Source organism: Pipra filicauda, unplaced genomic scaffold (genome assembly GCF_003945595.2).
Source record: "Pipra filicauda isolate LSUMZ 115617 unplaced genomic scaffold, ASM394559v2 scaffold7_size6619720_pilon, whole genome shotgun sequence".
Classification (NCBI taxonomy): Eukaryota; Metazoa; Chordata; class Aves; order Passeriformes; family Pipridae; genus Pipra; species Pipra filicauda.
The window spans coordinates 4,714,007-4,730,033 of NW_024104976.1; the positions used below are offsets into that span (position 1 = coordinate 4,714,007).

Genomic DNA, 16,027 nt, shown 5'->3' on the forward strand with positions numbered 1-16,027 from the left:
AGAAAAGGCCGCGGGCGGGCAACAAAGCAAGAGGAAGCCCCGGACTCACCTGCGGGAGTGTCCCCCGCCTGGCTCCTCCCCGGCCCGGCCCCGGCGCCCCCTCCCCCGCTGGAGGGGCGGGCAGTCCGCTCTCGGCTCCGGCGGCGAGCGCGGCTGGCGGGGAGAGTGGCACGGAGTTGGTGCGGATCTCCCTGAGGGAGAGCGAGAGACGCGGCCCGGGACGGGTGAGGAGAGCGGCGGCGGGCGGTCTGGGGGCTGAGGGGGGCACGGCGTCGCCCGGCTCTCCCCGCCGGGGCCGGGCGGGCACGGGGCTGTGACGGGAGCGCGGCGGGCACGGGGTCGGTGGCCGCGCGGGACTGCCGCCCTCGGCTGTGGGGGCGGCTCCTGAGGCGCCCCGGATCGCTGCTTCCCTCTGCTCCGTTAAACACGCGCATTCCCAAAGGCCGAGGGCGCCGGGCCCTCCCGGGGGCGAGGAGGCACCAGCGCGGCTGTCCCCGCACGCCCGGAGAGCGGCTGGAGCAGCGCCGGGGCAGCGCTTCCCCCGGGCGCTCCTCGGGGCTGTGCTGGCGAAGCGGCGGCGGGGCCGCCCCGGGGCGGGCGGGCTGAGCGGCGGAGGGGAGAGGGCGCTGCGAGGAGAGCGGACTCCGGTAAGACCCGAGTCTGCCTTCGTTTCTACTGGGGGCTGTCAGGAGCGGGGTTCTCCCCCCGAGCGGCTGCCCCGGAGCCGCAGCTGGAGGTGCTGCTGCCCGCCCCGGGTTCCAGGTGGGCGGGCGCGGCCGGAGCCCCCGCGGGGCGCCAGGACCGCCTGCCCGCACGCATTCCTCCGGGGATTCCTGGCATTCCTGGGCTCAGGGCACTCTTGACTTCTTCATCTGCCTTTTATTCCGCAAATTAGCGTTTGTTTTTCTTTTTTTCTTTTTTTCTTTTATTTTTTTATTTTTTGCGAAAGGGTGTGTCCGCGTTGTGTGTGTTCCCTTCTTCATGGGAAAAGCTTAGAACGGCAGTTCTGCCATTTGTTCTTCTTCCCAATTAACTTTGCATCTGATATAATTTATATCCTTCCCATTTGATGACAACTTTATGGGGAGATCAGTGCTGCGATATAACTTTTGTGGTGAGTTTGCATGAACGTTTGCAGTTGACAGAAGAATAGTTGTTGCAGCTTTTATCTTTCTCCTGTTTTTAGCATGTAAGTATTTTTTTTTAAATTACTGCCATGTACATTGAATAATTGTCAAAATAGAAATAGTAGAAACCTATTCTTGAAAGTTGTTCTATTTTTCTGAACATCTACACTATGTTTAACTTGCTTGGACTCATAAAAGTGAATCCTGTAGGTGAATCAGAAAGCCCCTGGAATATCCTGATTTGTGGCACATCCGTGGGAATTTGATGGATTTGGTGTCTGACGCTTATGCTGACAACTGTCACGTCTCATAGTTATAAATCTCTTTCATAGCTGGCTTTAACAGAACTTTAAAACCTGTATAAAAATATAATTAAAATGGCAAAACCAAACCACTCTTTACTTTTTAAAGGTGCTTTGTAAGAACTTGTTTGACTTGCAATTATATTTTCTAGAAGTGTCAGTTGTTGAATTGTCTCGTTTTTTTTCTCATGTTAGACCCAGAATAAAACTGCTTATGCTCACAGTGTGTACTAAGCCAGATGTGGTTACTGCTGATTAATGTAAAAGCGTACCAAGTTGCTGTAAGCTTTTTTTTTAAAAAATAATTATAGTGTTAGTTTGAATTTGGGTCCTTTCTTTTGGAAAAATATTATAAATAGGAATGAAAGTTTTTCATACAGTATTGGAGCATACCATTAACAGTGTAATAAGCAGCATGTTTTACAAAGGAGATGAAGTTTGTCATGTAATGAAAGGCAATTACACTGCTTTTTAATGTATGTTATTCTTTTTGAGACACAGCTACACTTTTTAAACAGAAAACTCTGTAAAATAAGAAAGCAATGCTTCAAATTTTTATTAAAATTTTCTGAGGTTATTAAGATAATCTTTCACGTAAGAGGAGGTAATTGTTAGTAGCAGATAGTTTTCCAGTTTAATAGTCATGGGTATTTTTATAATTAAAATGAGATAAAAAATGCATTGCTTCAAATGAAGTATACTGCAAAGGGACTGATATTTTTATGTGTATGTATTTACAATTTAGAGGTGTTTCTGAAATATGTTAATCATAGGAAAAGTATTCCTAGTTGGTTTACATACACCTTGAGTTGCAGCTGACATTAACTGTTTCTAAATCCCACTACAATGCAAATACACACTAGAAGGGATTATTTTAGCAAACATAACTAGTGTTAGGACAGTAATGAAAAACCAGGCCTTATCATTGCTAACCTCTTTGGTTACAGAATTTGCAGGAATATTCTAAAGAGCCTATCTGCTCCACACAACTGGCTTGGGGTTTTTTCGTTCTCAGTATCTGACTTAGTTGCATTTTGCTTTTAAATCTAATGAATGGGATGACTGCTTAGGCTGCCTGAACTGCCTCCAAGTAAACCAGCTGATTTTAGTTTCTGTTAATTGCATCATTGGATCTCCCTGTCAGTAGTAAAATGTCTCAAAATGCACTTAGGTTGCCCTGGGAAGGTACGTGTAGGGGATGTGGAATTTAATTCGCTGCAAAAATACACAGGTATATCCTGTGTAAGGAGGATGACAAAGGTGCAGGAAAGAATTGGTGACAGTTCCTTCTTCTGGTTTACATTGTGTAATAGGAAGTTGATCTTTCTGGGAGTATTGGTGAAACTGGTTTGTCTGGGTTCTGCAGTGTCATCTGAAATGTGTAGGTGAAATGGCATGACCTCAAATGTGAATTTTTAAATCTTTTGTCATGGAGCAATTCAGGATGAACATGTGTGCAAGGAGTTATTCAGCCTGGACCATGGCGGGCAGGTTATTATTTAAAAATAGCTACTTAGGTACTTTGAGGCCAAATAATTCTGCCAATGTCAGAAATAAAAAGTAGACCATCCCAGTTTCATTCTGTAGTCTGCTGTTTTACCATTTGTGCTTTTTGAAGTCATAGTGGTGATAATGTCATTATCATATGGCCTTTCTATTATGGAGGTAACCTGAAAATGTGCATATTAATATCAAGCACATGACTCTGATTATGCAAAGCAATGTTCAGCCTGTGGCAGCATCCACCTGTGTTGTTAGGAGGGAACCGGCAAGAATCTGGTCAGGATCAGTGATACAAAGAGATTTCTGAGAAATGGCAATGAACAATAAAATAATGGGGCATTTTTTACACTTCTGCACCCTTTGAGTGCAACTCTGAATGTCAGCAGAAATGTTGCATCTACCTGCTGCCTACTGCTCATGTGTTCAGATAAAGCAGGCTAAAGAGATTTGTGTTTATTCTTTCTTCTGTCTGTCTCCCTTCTCCTTCCTTTTTTAGTGGTAGGAGGAGGTTATCATCTACCTGATCAGTTCAGAGAGACCATTCAGAGCCAGGCTTTGCAAAGAATTGCCTATTTACAGTATCGAGATTAACGACCGACTTGAATGGCCAGGATGAAGTGAAGATGTTAGAATTCCTCCTGTTTTGTTGCCGGGTCTCAACAAACTGCATACTGAGGAAGATGGTACAGACTTCAGCATCCTGAACTTAGGTTTGATAGTTTTACAACTTTTTTAAAAATGTTGTGTTGGTAGGATGTGCAAAAACCCCAAAAAGGGTTGGTGTTTTTTTTTGCTATTTCTATTTTTAATTGGCAGAATAGAGAATCTGCCCACTGAGAACACTCCATTACCGGGTTATTGTGTGAGGGAAAGTGCTTTACGTGTTCATGGAATGTTTATTCCAGGCATGTTTATCTGGAAACATTAACACATTTCAGAAACTGCTTTGACCTTGACTCTCTGAGTGGTGTTAGATTAAAATGGTAATACATTTCAGTATAGCCAAATGTGAAAATTTAATGTTCAAACCTGAGAAATGAACATGTTAGGAATGTATGTACTGAAGATTTAGTGGAGTGGTAGTCATGGAGTCACCACTGTTTGGGATTAGAGTGCAGTGTATTTGTTGTGGTCTTGTAGCATCTTTGCCAACAGAGCTGGCAGCCTCCTTGAAGGAGTTTATCCAAATGTAGGCTTATAACCTTCCATTTTATGTGAAATAGAGCGGATGACAAAATCCATAGCCAAACATGTGAATGCCTCTAAATTTTTAGGCAAATTAACTGTTTTAAATTAAATTGGTTCATCTTTTGTGTTTATGAGATTCATTAACCAGGTTGACAGTATGAGATTTAAAATCAGTGTTCTATAAGAACCTTTTCAAGTTCTACTTGATTTTGGTGAAGACAGAGAGTGATGAGGAATAAATGTGATTGGAGGAACATCTCAGAAAGCACTTAGCCTTCAAAAAAACATCAGGGAGATTGGTAAGACTGGGAGATGCCTCAATTATTACCACAATGGTCCTTTTTTGTGAGGGTCCCCAGGCGTGCAAGAGTCATTACCATTCAAATAGCTCCGTGACTCTCTGAGTCTGAGCATGACAAGATTTTTACTCCAGGCATTTGCAGCACTTCATAATACTTTAGTTGCATGTACATTACACACACTGTTTAAAAGGAGCCAAAATGTGGATGTGGAAACTAAATACAGTATGAAAAGGAGATGCATTGTCTGAGCTGCCCATGCTTACGTATTTACATATGTGCTTATGTATTTCTGTGCGTGTGTACATAAACTCTCAGAGACACTTGCAGAAGCCTGATAAGTATTTACCAGCCATTAGGAATGTTTTAACCTCATTTTAAATTCTATTGAAAGATCTCTGAGAGCTACTGAAGTTTATTAGAATGGCAGATGTTTTTCAGGTGCATAAACACACGTAGAAGTGGGTAGTTATTTGTGTTCTGTTTCATCAGAAAGCAAAAGGTGGACGTGGTGGGGAAAATTTAAGCTTTTACAGAGAGATGGGGAATGTTTTCAGTGATGTGAGTTAAGCTCAGAATATTTTGAGGCCTTGTTGAAATTGGTAATGGGTTGGGGTATCCCACATACGCTCATTTGCCCACCATTAGCTGTTATACGCAGGGAGCAAATGTTTGGCAGTAGCAGCCTTTATTTAGAAGAACAATGGCATGTAATGTTACATTATAATTCCACAAACACTTCAAGCTTCATAAAGAAGCAGCCCTACCTCTCTCATTTCCCCCCAGTAATTAACGCTATTCCAGTGTGAAGGTGAGAAGTGGGAGCTGGTTAAACCTGTGCTCAGCGTGCAGGCAGGGCCCACACCAGGCAACGCTGACCTCAGAGGCTTTGGAAGCCCTTCTGAGTGCTGCAGCTCGTGGCGCTGCAGTGCAGCACACTGGGAAGCTCCTTTCCTCTGGAGTTTTGCAGCCTCTCCTCTCCTCAGCTCGTGTCTCAGACAGAGTGTGATGATATCATCTTGTCTGGTGGTGCCTGGGCTCAGGGCCTGCAGTCCTGGCTGCATATTTAAGTTGGAAAACGCATGGTTGAGTTAGTTGAAAGAAACCAGATGGGTGTGAAGCCAAGAGTTTAAAGAATACAATGTAATTAAGACAAAGTTTAACAATAGAAAAGTGGGAGGCATAACTAGCTTGAATACACATGAAGCTGTGGCCTTATGTTGGCTGTGTAAATATGACTCCTGCAGCCTCTTTTACATGTCGTTTTTGTACTTGAATACTGGCATCTCCATAGGGATTAACCGGGTTCTGTGTCTCTTCATATAGGTGAGACCTTGCTCTTTGCAAGCAGTTGAGCTCATACAGTTCCTCATTAATTTTATTTAGGAATAACTTATGCATGTATAATCAGGGTTATGCTGATTGCATCTGTTGTGTTGCTGTAACTGTAATTCCTGTAGACAAGATTATATTTCGGGGTGGGAATAGTGAGAAGAAAGTCCAATGAAATGCCACATTTAAGGTGAAGGAATAATTTTTGGGGTAAGGAACCTTTTATTATTTATTGATCTGTTTATGTTAGATAGTATTACAAGTAAATTTGTGGTTTTGAAGCACTTGCAAAACTTTTTAACCAAAGTTGCCCTAACTCTGTCTTCATTTCTTTGAGAAGGGCTTTTTAAGAGACTCTTAACAAACTTGAGATTTTTTTGCTCAAGCCTCTAAAAATATGAACAGGATACTCTCTTCGATTGAAACAATAATGATATTATTGGGATGTATGAAGATAATTTCCTTTGGAACAAAATACAGTTTCTAACACTGACAATGGGAGGAAAATGTAGTGAATCAACATAGAATCTCTTGTGGAGTGAGTGTAATCCTGTCAGATGTTTGGATACAAACCAGCTATTGTCTTTGAAATCACAAACTGCTTTTAGAATGAGTAAGTGTTCTTGTGTCACTCAGCTGTTGTTTCTGTCAATACTTCAACAGATAGGAACATTTAGAATTTGATGAACTAAGAGAAAGTATATAAAATAAAATATCCTCTTGGTGACTTTATTACTCTTTTTTTCTTGGTTTTAACCTTCTCCTTTGCAAGTTCATAAAAATGAAGGAAAACTGAGCGTGGTTGTCTCACGTGTATATAATTAACTCTGTGATAAGTGTTTATAAGGTTTTGGTGTTCACTTACATTTTGTATTTGAAGTTTATGAATGTTAATTGTAGTGCACTACTGTCGAGATACTTAAAGGGCAAGTAGATAACCCCAGTAATTGGACTTCCTTTTAGTGGCAAAAAAGAACTTATAGAGGTGTATCTGAGCCTGTCTGGGAGATGAAACAGTATCACGGCACAAGGATATAACACAGGTATTTGTGTCCACATAGAGCTTGTACCAAAGTAACTATTAATAAACAAATGTAACTCTCCATCTCCCTCCAGTGACTTAACTTGGGTCACAATATACAGGACCTGGGACTGGTCACTACAGATAACATGAATTAGTTTCTTAGAACTATATTTCAGATACAGGTTGACTTCTATTTTAGTATACTTTTAATGTTGCCTTTTTTTTGTCTCTGATTCCGTTTTGCTTATGATTTGGGAGAATCTGGAAACAAACTATTTCAATAAAGAAAAAGAGAGCTTTTTAATAACGATACAAAGTATATATGATGCAGTATATATAATATAGTTTAGAATATTCCATGAGAAATTTGGGGGTTTCTTAGTATTTTCATCATTAGCAAAAATTAAGGCTTTAATTTCCACTCAGTAAGCAAGGTTAGTAGGTCATGTGTTATTTCCTTTGGGGATAAATCCTGTAAAATTGCTACATGCATTCATACATAGCAGATAAAGAAAATTGGATCTATATATTATGTCCTTGTTTTCAATAAAACTTTGACAATTTATGAGACCTGAGGATCTGCCAAAATATCTTGTTGTTGACTTACAGCCATTGAAGCAGATTTTAATTTTGAAAAAAAAACAAACCCCAAGCAATAAATAAGCCAACAAAACCTGCTGCATGTCACACAGCTCCAGTACTTGGCTGATCTGTCACATACTTTCATAGGACTAACAAGATGTTTTACATTTTAGGCACTGAGACTTCCTTACACACAACAATTTTCAGCCAGAGGGAGTATGAACCATGTTGTAAGCAAGTGAACAGTATCTTTTGCTCTAAGTGCTTTTAATAGCTCTCTCCACAGACAGTCTTTATTAAATACAATCCTCTTCCTGTCCTTGGAAAGGTGGCTGCTGATGTTCTATTTTATTGGCTGCGTGTCTGAATAATGTTGTTTAGTATTTGGGCAGAACTGAAGCTGTAAGGCAGCAAACCCAAAGATTGTGCTCTTTGCTATACTGTGTTTCAGGAGAAATTGATAAAATAATATCTGTAATCCATGCTAACTGAAGCATGGCTGTTTGTTTCCACTAATACCTAAGGGAAGAAAAGCATTATTTTGAATTTTCATCCTGCAGGAAGTTCTTACTTCTCATCCCTAGTCTGCCACGTGAAATCAGAACAGAGAATGGTATTTTTCACAGAATAGAAATGAAAGTAATTGATTCAGAAGCGTTGAAATACTTCCTACAAAAATGCATTACTGTGATGGAGTGCTTCCTTCTGTGGGTCGGTGTTCGTGGCTGGACCTCATTTTCCATTATGCACCCAAAGGTGTATGACTACCATGGTTAATCACAACTTGGCCGAAGGAAAAAAACTCACGTTGAGTTTACGGAAGGCACAGCACAGACCTCCACGGCTTCTGGTGTGGAGGCTGGAATTCCTGCTTTCAAAGGGAGGGTTGAGTGACCCACTTGCAGCGTGGGGGTGTGGGCCTGCAGCATTTGCTTTTCCCCCTGGGCCCTGTGCACGCCTTGGCCTGGCCGGGGGTGTGAGTGTGGTGGCAGAGCAGTGCAGGTTGGGTTTGCAGGTTGGGTTTGCAGTCCTGGGGCCAGAGTGGAAGGCAGCAGGTCACAGCTGGGCCTTTTCTCTTTGCACTGCACCAGTTGGTCATAGAGATGCACAGAGGGACTGTGTCTGAGGTGCTGGATGGGATCTAGTACTAAGTTTAAAAATAGCTTGTACATTCATTTATATGTAGTATTTTTTAAAGAATATAAAATCTGCTAGCTTTGTATGAGCTGTGTAAGGGTGATTCTACCTATAATAACAGGGCAGCCCTGTCTTGGATGCTGAAGAGCTACCTTGATTTGGTATTTTGTGTGTGTGTGATACCAAGCATAAGTCTTTGCAGTGTAACACTGGTATATGGAGTTTTGAAAAATATATGCCATGTGGCTTAGGTTCCCAGTTACTCCTGATTTTATTGAAGTATAAGATTTTTCACAGTCTCTTTCCTTCTGACAAGCAGGAAGAAGAGGTGGGACATGAAGCTTTTGGGCTGGTTTAAAAGGGAATGAATATTTGAAAACTCAGCAGTCTTTTTTCCAGTTCTTCATTTGTAGATGTTTTAGTTAGGTCTTTGATGCTGACATCAGAACAGCTGACCAATAATAAAAGAAATCTCTCTGAGTAATTTTTTTCCCCATTAGTGCCTGCAGATATACTATGACACTGTATTATAGAAAATCCTTTGTTAGGCCTTTTGAAAGTTTTGAATTTTGACCACTAGACAGGGAGTGGCAGTTTACAGACAGTACAGGGGAAAAAATAAATTATGTGGAAGTTTCATTGTATATTGTAACTGTCATAATTTTCTTTCTAATAATTGTGGAGAGTGACTGCCAGATATGATACAAATATAATTTTATATACACAAAACAATATGCCTGAAGTAGGAAAAAAATCTTCAGTGGGGATAAGGAATCTGTTTAAAAGATGGTAAAATTGTTGTTTCAGGTATCTTTCTGTTGCTGGATATTGTCAGTTTGCTCTTCAATGACTTTCACTGACTTTTTTTACAGTCTCGTATGTAGAACTTTAAAATTTCACTTTTCTGCCTTCTGCTCCCCTGTGAGCAGTAGATCAAATAAACTTATCAGGTACCCCAGAGCTGTCTTCCATATGGCATGAAAGGGACAGCAACCCAGGCCCGTTTGTCTTGTGCAGAAGCAAATTTTAGGTAGGATTGACAATGAGGAAGTTTCCCCTCCTACTTGCAAGGCATGTTTGCGAAACTGTGTTCCATCAAGTATAAAAACATTGCAGTTTTGGTCTTTCCATGAGTTATCCTGTCCAATTCCTTTTCTTTACCCTCACAGTATGTAAGTTTTCCATCCTGTTCTCTCCTAAAGTTATTTCCTGTCCTTTTTCCATAGCTCTGTCATTTATTATTGCCCTCACACCCACTTTGTGTGATATTGCTGATACTTTCTGAATATTCAGCTGCACAGAGAATCCATTATTTAGTTTGGAGGGCAAGCTCAATGTTACGTAAGGCCGGAGGACAAATTTTATAGTGCCTTCCTGGCATTTTGCTGTGCATGTGGAAAATCTGGAGTAAACATCCATAAACTGTTACATCCCACTTTTCAAAAAAAACACCGATTAAATAATATGGGCAGTGACTTATTTTTTTTTCTTGTGGGAAGAAAATTTGGAAATAAATGACATGGAACCAAATGTCATTTTATTCTTCCATATTCCCTTGCTGCTTGTGTACAAAAGGAGCCTACGTATGGTGTGAGGCAATACCTGTAAGGGGTCTGTGGCTCTTTAGGGAGGTCAAGGAACGTGTCTGTTGGTGGGATAGTGTATCCCCCCACATGCTGGTCAGCACCTCTGCCTGTGTGTGCAGTGCAGCTGGTTGGTCTCAGGCTGGAGCAGAAGGTGGGACAGATGTGTTGGAGGCTTTGTGGTGAGGGTGCGTGGGCAGGATACAGAAGAGAAGCTTCACATGCAGAGTTTGGCATTAACAGGATTGGGAAGGCAATTTTTTTGGATAAATCTCTCTTGCAGATTTGGCTAAAGAAGAACTGAAATGGATGAGTGGAGACATTCCATGCCTCTGTGATGCTGTAATGCTAAGAAGGGAACAGACAAGTCTGGCACAGGAGTGTGTTTCTCAAAAGCACTCTTTTCTGCTCATGTTGTCAGGGAGAGCAGTCAGGGTTCCAGATGACAGAGACTTTCTTTTTTTGTAGGCAGGTCTCACATAGCTGCTGTTAGCTAACTGTAAAATAGCTGTGAAAGAAAATGTTTTAAAGGAATTTGAAAAAAAAAATGCTTTTTGCCTGTTAAACCTTCAGTGTTCATCTCCTGTGGTTCTTTGTAAAGTATCGTATCACCACTGAAGAACAAAATGCTACGGAAGAATATGCAGAGTATTGGATTTTCAGACATGAGAACCTCTGCTGACAAGTTCTCTTTATAAACAAAAATGCCATCATTTTTGGCAAAAAGGAGTTGTTCAGAAAAATGAAACCTTTTCTGAGTAATGATAAAATATGGGACTTCCATATCTACTGAGGCCTGTATTTAAAATGAATGGTTTAACACCTTTTTGAAGTCTTATTTTAGGAGGAAATCCCAAAACTGAAAGGCCTGAAGAGCTTTGAGTGACAGGTGTCTTTGTTTGTAGAAGTTTTGAAAGGTTTCTATCCCTGAAAATGGAGTTAAAACACAAATTCAGCTTGAAATTTTCTGATGGCCTCAAGCAGTCCAAGGCCATGCTGCTGACAAAATAGGGGATCCCATCATTCCCTGCTGCCTTTCTTGCTGATCTGATAGAAAACTGCTCCTTTTTTTGCCGGATCAGTAAAGCTGTGGCTGCACGCTGGGGGCTCGCGAAAGGAGCAGGGAGGGTTGTCCAAGCTGAGATAAGGGGGTGCTGCAACTTTAGGGTTTGGGGATAGTGTGTTAAGGCCTATATTTTTAGAGTCAGTTGGTAATATACATCCAGTGAAGCATCTCAAACCAACATATTGGCAACTGTTTAAGGAACTTGAGCCTGTAGCCTGGTGAAAGGAGGTGTGACCACACAGGGACTACACATGGTTCTCGTGGTGTCAGAGGGAGAAAGGGCCTGTGTAGATCCAAAGACTTGGGCCTGCAGGCTCAGCCTGAATCTGATAAACTCATTACGCAAGTTTTTTTCAGCTCTTGACATTTTCCAAGGCTATGTTTGATTGAAAATTACTCTTTTGTTGAACTTTTGAATAAAATAACTTATCTGGGACACACAGTCAATACGCTTCAGTGGTCTCAGTAAAACTTCATGTGTTACCTTGTGGAGTCAACTTGCTTTCTTTGTGCTTGACTATGTTTCCTTCATCTTTATTAGTGTTCTTTTGGATTTGCTTTAAATGATGATCAGTAAATCCAGCTCTTTAAGTTTCTATGGTGCAACTGTAGAAAATCTGGCTCTTTGTTTTCTGAACTGTTTGCAAGTTTTCAGGAGAAACTTTATGGCTCAAAAAAAATGTAGCTTGGTATGAAGAGCATGTGAAGATACCAATCAGAAGGTGTCAATATACTTATATGGTTCTAAACTGCGTAGAACTTTTAATCTCTGCAAGATACTGGTGATTGTGTGGCCTTGACTATATTCCCTGTTGTTTTAGCAAGTAGAATATTTAAAAAAAAAATTATTGAAGTAGTCATTTCTTAAGTCCCAATTAATTTTTATATGATGTTGTAATGATACTTGCTTCACAGATAGGAGATAAGAACTGATTTTATAATATAATAGAATGATAGTCTTTTACCTAATTAAGACTTTAGGTAAAAGTCTTTAGCTTCAGACTTTCCTTGTGTTTTCTGAAAGTTGTATTTTTAAACTCTGAGACAGCAAATAAAATGACTAGCAAGTTATATTTAAAATTTAAAGTATTAGTTTTGTAGAAAACCTGGAATTAGGATTTATATCACCCTCTATTTAAAAAAAAATATTTTCTTTTAAAATAATTAATAAGGAGCCCCACAAACAGGGAAAATATCTTCCCAAATACTGTTTAAATATCTAATCTCTTCTCATAAGCTTAAGACTAAACAAGCTGTTTTGTCATAACATTTGAGGGCTTCAGCAGACTTAGAGAAGATTAAAAGGGGGCAGCTGTGGCTGTCAGGGCCCCCAGCTGTGCCCCCTGCCCTGTGTCAGAAGCCGTGGGATGGAGCAGGGGGCTGGTTGCCTTTACCTGAGCGTTCCCTGGCAGAGGTGTGTACCCAGCCACCGGAGCTTTCAGAGCTTTGCATTTCTGCCCCGCTGACATCCAGCAGAGGAGTGGGGCAGACAGATGGGAGAGGAGCAGCCTCAGTGCTCCCACCCTCATGTGCTGCTGGAACCCTGCCAAAGCCGGAGATTCCAGCTGACCAACGTGTGTGTGGAAACGGGACTGCGACTGTAATTAATCAATTAACATACTTGAGGGATTTCCTCAGAAAGGCTGTGCATGAGGAAAGCCAGTAAGGCTTTTATTTTTAAGTTGAAAATGTTTGCAATGGTTTTGTGTGTTGTAAAACAACTTTTTGATGTTCTGTAGTTCATGTGAGTGTTATCCACTGCAGCTTGACATCCTGTAAAATAGGGATTCGAAGTAAAGCCTTCACTATTTAAACAGTAGGGTCATCTGTGCTGCTTTCTTGTTGATGTAATGGGAATTCATATATATATATTTTTTCCACAGTTACATAAAGATAAAATGTTTTATTTAAAAAAATTGTTGGTTAATCCTTTTTTACAGTAAAATTCAGAGTTTCATTGTATATAATGCACGTGAAGAAGACAAATACACATACTTCTTTATGGTTTTAGAGACAAATGGAGCATATTAACGGTTAATTTAAGGCAGATTATTAACCTAAATATTGTTTCCACTATGTAGTAGGGGATTTGGTGTTTTGTGGTTGTTTTTGATGGTGTTTGGGGTTGGGTTTTTTTTTCTACTTCTTTAATATTTTTAGCAACATTGCAACGTGTTTGAAAGCACTGCTTCTGCAGTCACCCTGCATATGACATATTGTAATTTATTGCTTGTCTGTTCTTTATGCTGCTTGATGTAAATCCCTTTTTTTAACTTTTATGTTTATTTTTATTGACCCCTTTTTCTTGTATTTTTTAATTGTTACCATTAATGGCAAATTCAGATGAACTTTACTCTCTTTATAGGTCTGCTAATCTATACTAATATATAGCTTGAAGGTGTAGTGTTAAGTTTCATACACTAAGCAGTTTGTCTTAGTGGCATTTCTAGTCTTGCTGGAATCACTAACTGGAGAGCCTTTTTTAAAGATGTTCACATATTCACCTTCTGCAGATGTGCCACCAACTATGTATAAATCAGGGGGTTTCTTTCACTGCCATGGTCACATGCAAATATGCCATCTGTGATTTTAACTTACTCAGAGTAGTATCAGCACACTGTTCTGCAAACCAGATTTTTTCAAGTAGAGTTCTGAATAATTTGTATTTTCTGATAACATTAATTGAGAATTTAAATGCTTGCTCTTTAGAAGTTGTGGTATTTTGTTGCTTTTTTTCACAGGCTGTTTGAAGTCTCTTTGTTAGTAATTTTCAATTACAAAATCATGTCTTTTGCTCCCTAGACATCATGCTGATTTGATGTAGAAGTCTGAGAAACTTTACTTTGTAATTTTTATTTTGCTAAGACTGGAAAATATTTAAATTTCTATTATTTCATTACATACCCAGAGAAGTAACTTCAGATCAACATTGTGTAATATAACAGCAATATAAAAATGGAAAGCATAAGGGCTTCAAAATGCTTACTTTATTTGAGAACAACTTTTGAAATTTTAAAAGTATCTCCTTTTTGTTGCCTTGAGCAAACAAAGAAACTTTGAGACATGGATGAATGTAGCTGGACAGTTTAAAGACCAGAGTGGAGAGCCTGGTTTCCTTCCTGCCTCAGCATCCAGTCCTTAGATTGGTCCCTTTGCAGTGTATATTCTAAGTTAGAACTCTGCACAGTGCTCTCTCTTTTCCCTTCCTTGAATTCTTAGTCACCATCAGTGCAGTTCAGAAGCTTGATTTCAGTTCAGTACCCTGGTCAAAACCCCTCTACATTGATGGAAATGTCTTCATTGACTCTGGGTGATTAGAATCTACTTTGTTATATTTGTCTCAGCTTAATTAATGTGTGATGTTGTGAGTATTCAGAAAAGAAGGTAAAAAAGTATGGAGAAATACATAGAATAGAGGCCTGAGATCGTGAAGTGTATTGGTCCTTGCTGTTTCCTTCTGTTGTTTTTACTCCTTCATTTTTCCACTTTCCTTAACCTTCTTTGTCTCTTCACTTTTTCTGTTTCTCTTCCTACCCCAGGAGTTCTTAAATGTAGATCAAATTCATAGTGTCCGTTTACTTCACTTTAAGAAGTGAATTTAACCCCTGATTTAGTTTTGGAATTTAGCTAGTTCACTGAATCTTTTAATAGCTGAGGAAGACTTCGACAATGATACTGCTTTTTTCCTCATGAAAATAATCACTTGATATCTAGCATTGTATTTAGAGAAATATATGCTGATTCCTTGGGATGAAGTAAGCCTGCTGTTGAGGGGGAGCTGGAGTTGGTTTTTAGAGAGAAGAAGAGGTTTTTGAGGGGAATTGTCCTGCTAGAAGGAAGAACTGGGTGGAAACTGGTATACTCTGAATATTGAGCCAAACTTTTTCATTCCCTATCGGGAAAAAATGAGAATTCTGCTGTTGACAAATATCTGAGGGAGGTGGTTCATGCCAAGATAAACGGAGAATGAAACTGGCTGCAGAGGTTTGTTTTGCCATGAGACATCCTCTTGTTTCGGTCTCCTCTTGATGATTACTCACTGTTGGTTAGAGATCTTGGTTTTGTCAGGCTTCAGGGGTTACTCAACTCTCCAGCTCAGTTCAAAAGTTTATTCCTCCAGGTTTTGCATCAGTCTGACAGTCTTGTGTTCCATTCTTTTATAGACACAGCTCTTACTGTCACTGCCTGTAGACACTTGGCTCATAATATGCATCAGACAGTAAACTAACACTCCCTGCAAACCCAGCTCTTAGAGAAAGAAAGAATGGCATTTAACATTAAAAACACAGGTAGGGTTTAATTTATTGTTTTCTAGAACTGAAACAGTTTTGGTACATTTAGACTGGAGTTAACAATGCTTCTGAAAATGATACTATCAACCTTGGAAATACTGGCAGTATTTTTCCATTTTTGTTGCTCAGGAAAGTACCTTGTTTTAGGATAGCAACTGGAGTTTTCTGGAACAAGGTTACAATTGGGAGGTTGTTAAATTAATCCATTTTAAGTTTATTCTTAGGGATGACAACGAGATAATGAAAAAGTTTATTTTCAGATGTCATTAGAAACAAACGTTGAAACCCAAGTACATAAAAGCACAACTCAGAGGACTGAGGATATTGATTTTCCTTGTAGTGCTTTAGTTACCTGAAACTCATAACTTAAAACTGCCTGGTTGTGTTTTGCTCTCCCGGGCTTATGTTTAAAGGTTAATGTGGCTGGTACTAACTGCTGGCTATGAAATGATCATTATTTGTGAAGGGTACGGTCTTTCAGTAAGTGTAGTGGAGATACCCAAAGTAAAAGCTGCTTTGACTCAGAAGACTGAACCAGAGTTCCTTATATTTGAAGTCACTTGATTCCAAAGCAACCAGCACCAACTCTGTG

At 40.0% G+C, this 16,027-nt stretch overlaps 1 protein-coding gene across 1 annotated transcript in view; it reads left to right on the forward strand.

The window, feature by feature from the left end:
- CGNL1 (cingulin like 1) overlaps positions 1-16,027 on the forward strand; it is a 55,781-nt gene continuing 39,754 nt past the window's right edge. The window contains exon 1 of the mRNA XM_039390111.1: positions 1-224. The gene's annotated coding sequence lies outside the window, so the exon portion shown is untranslated. The remainder of the gene's footprint in view (positions 225-16,027) is intronic.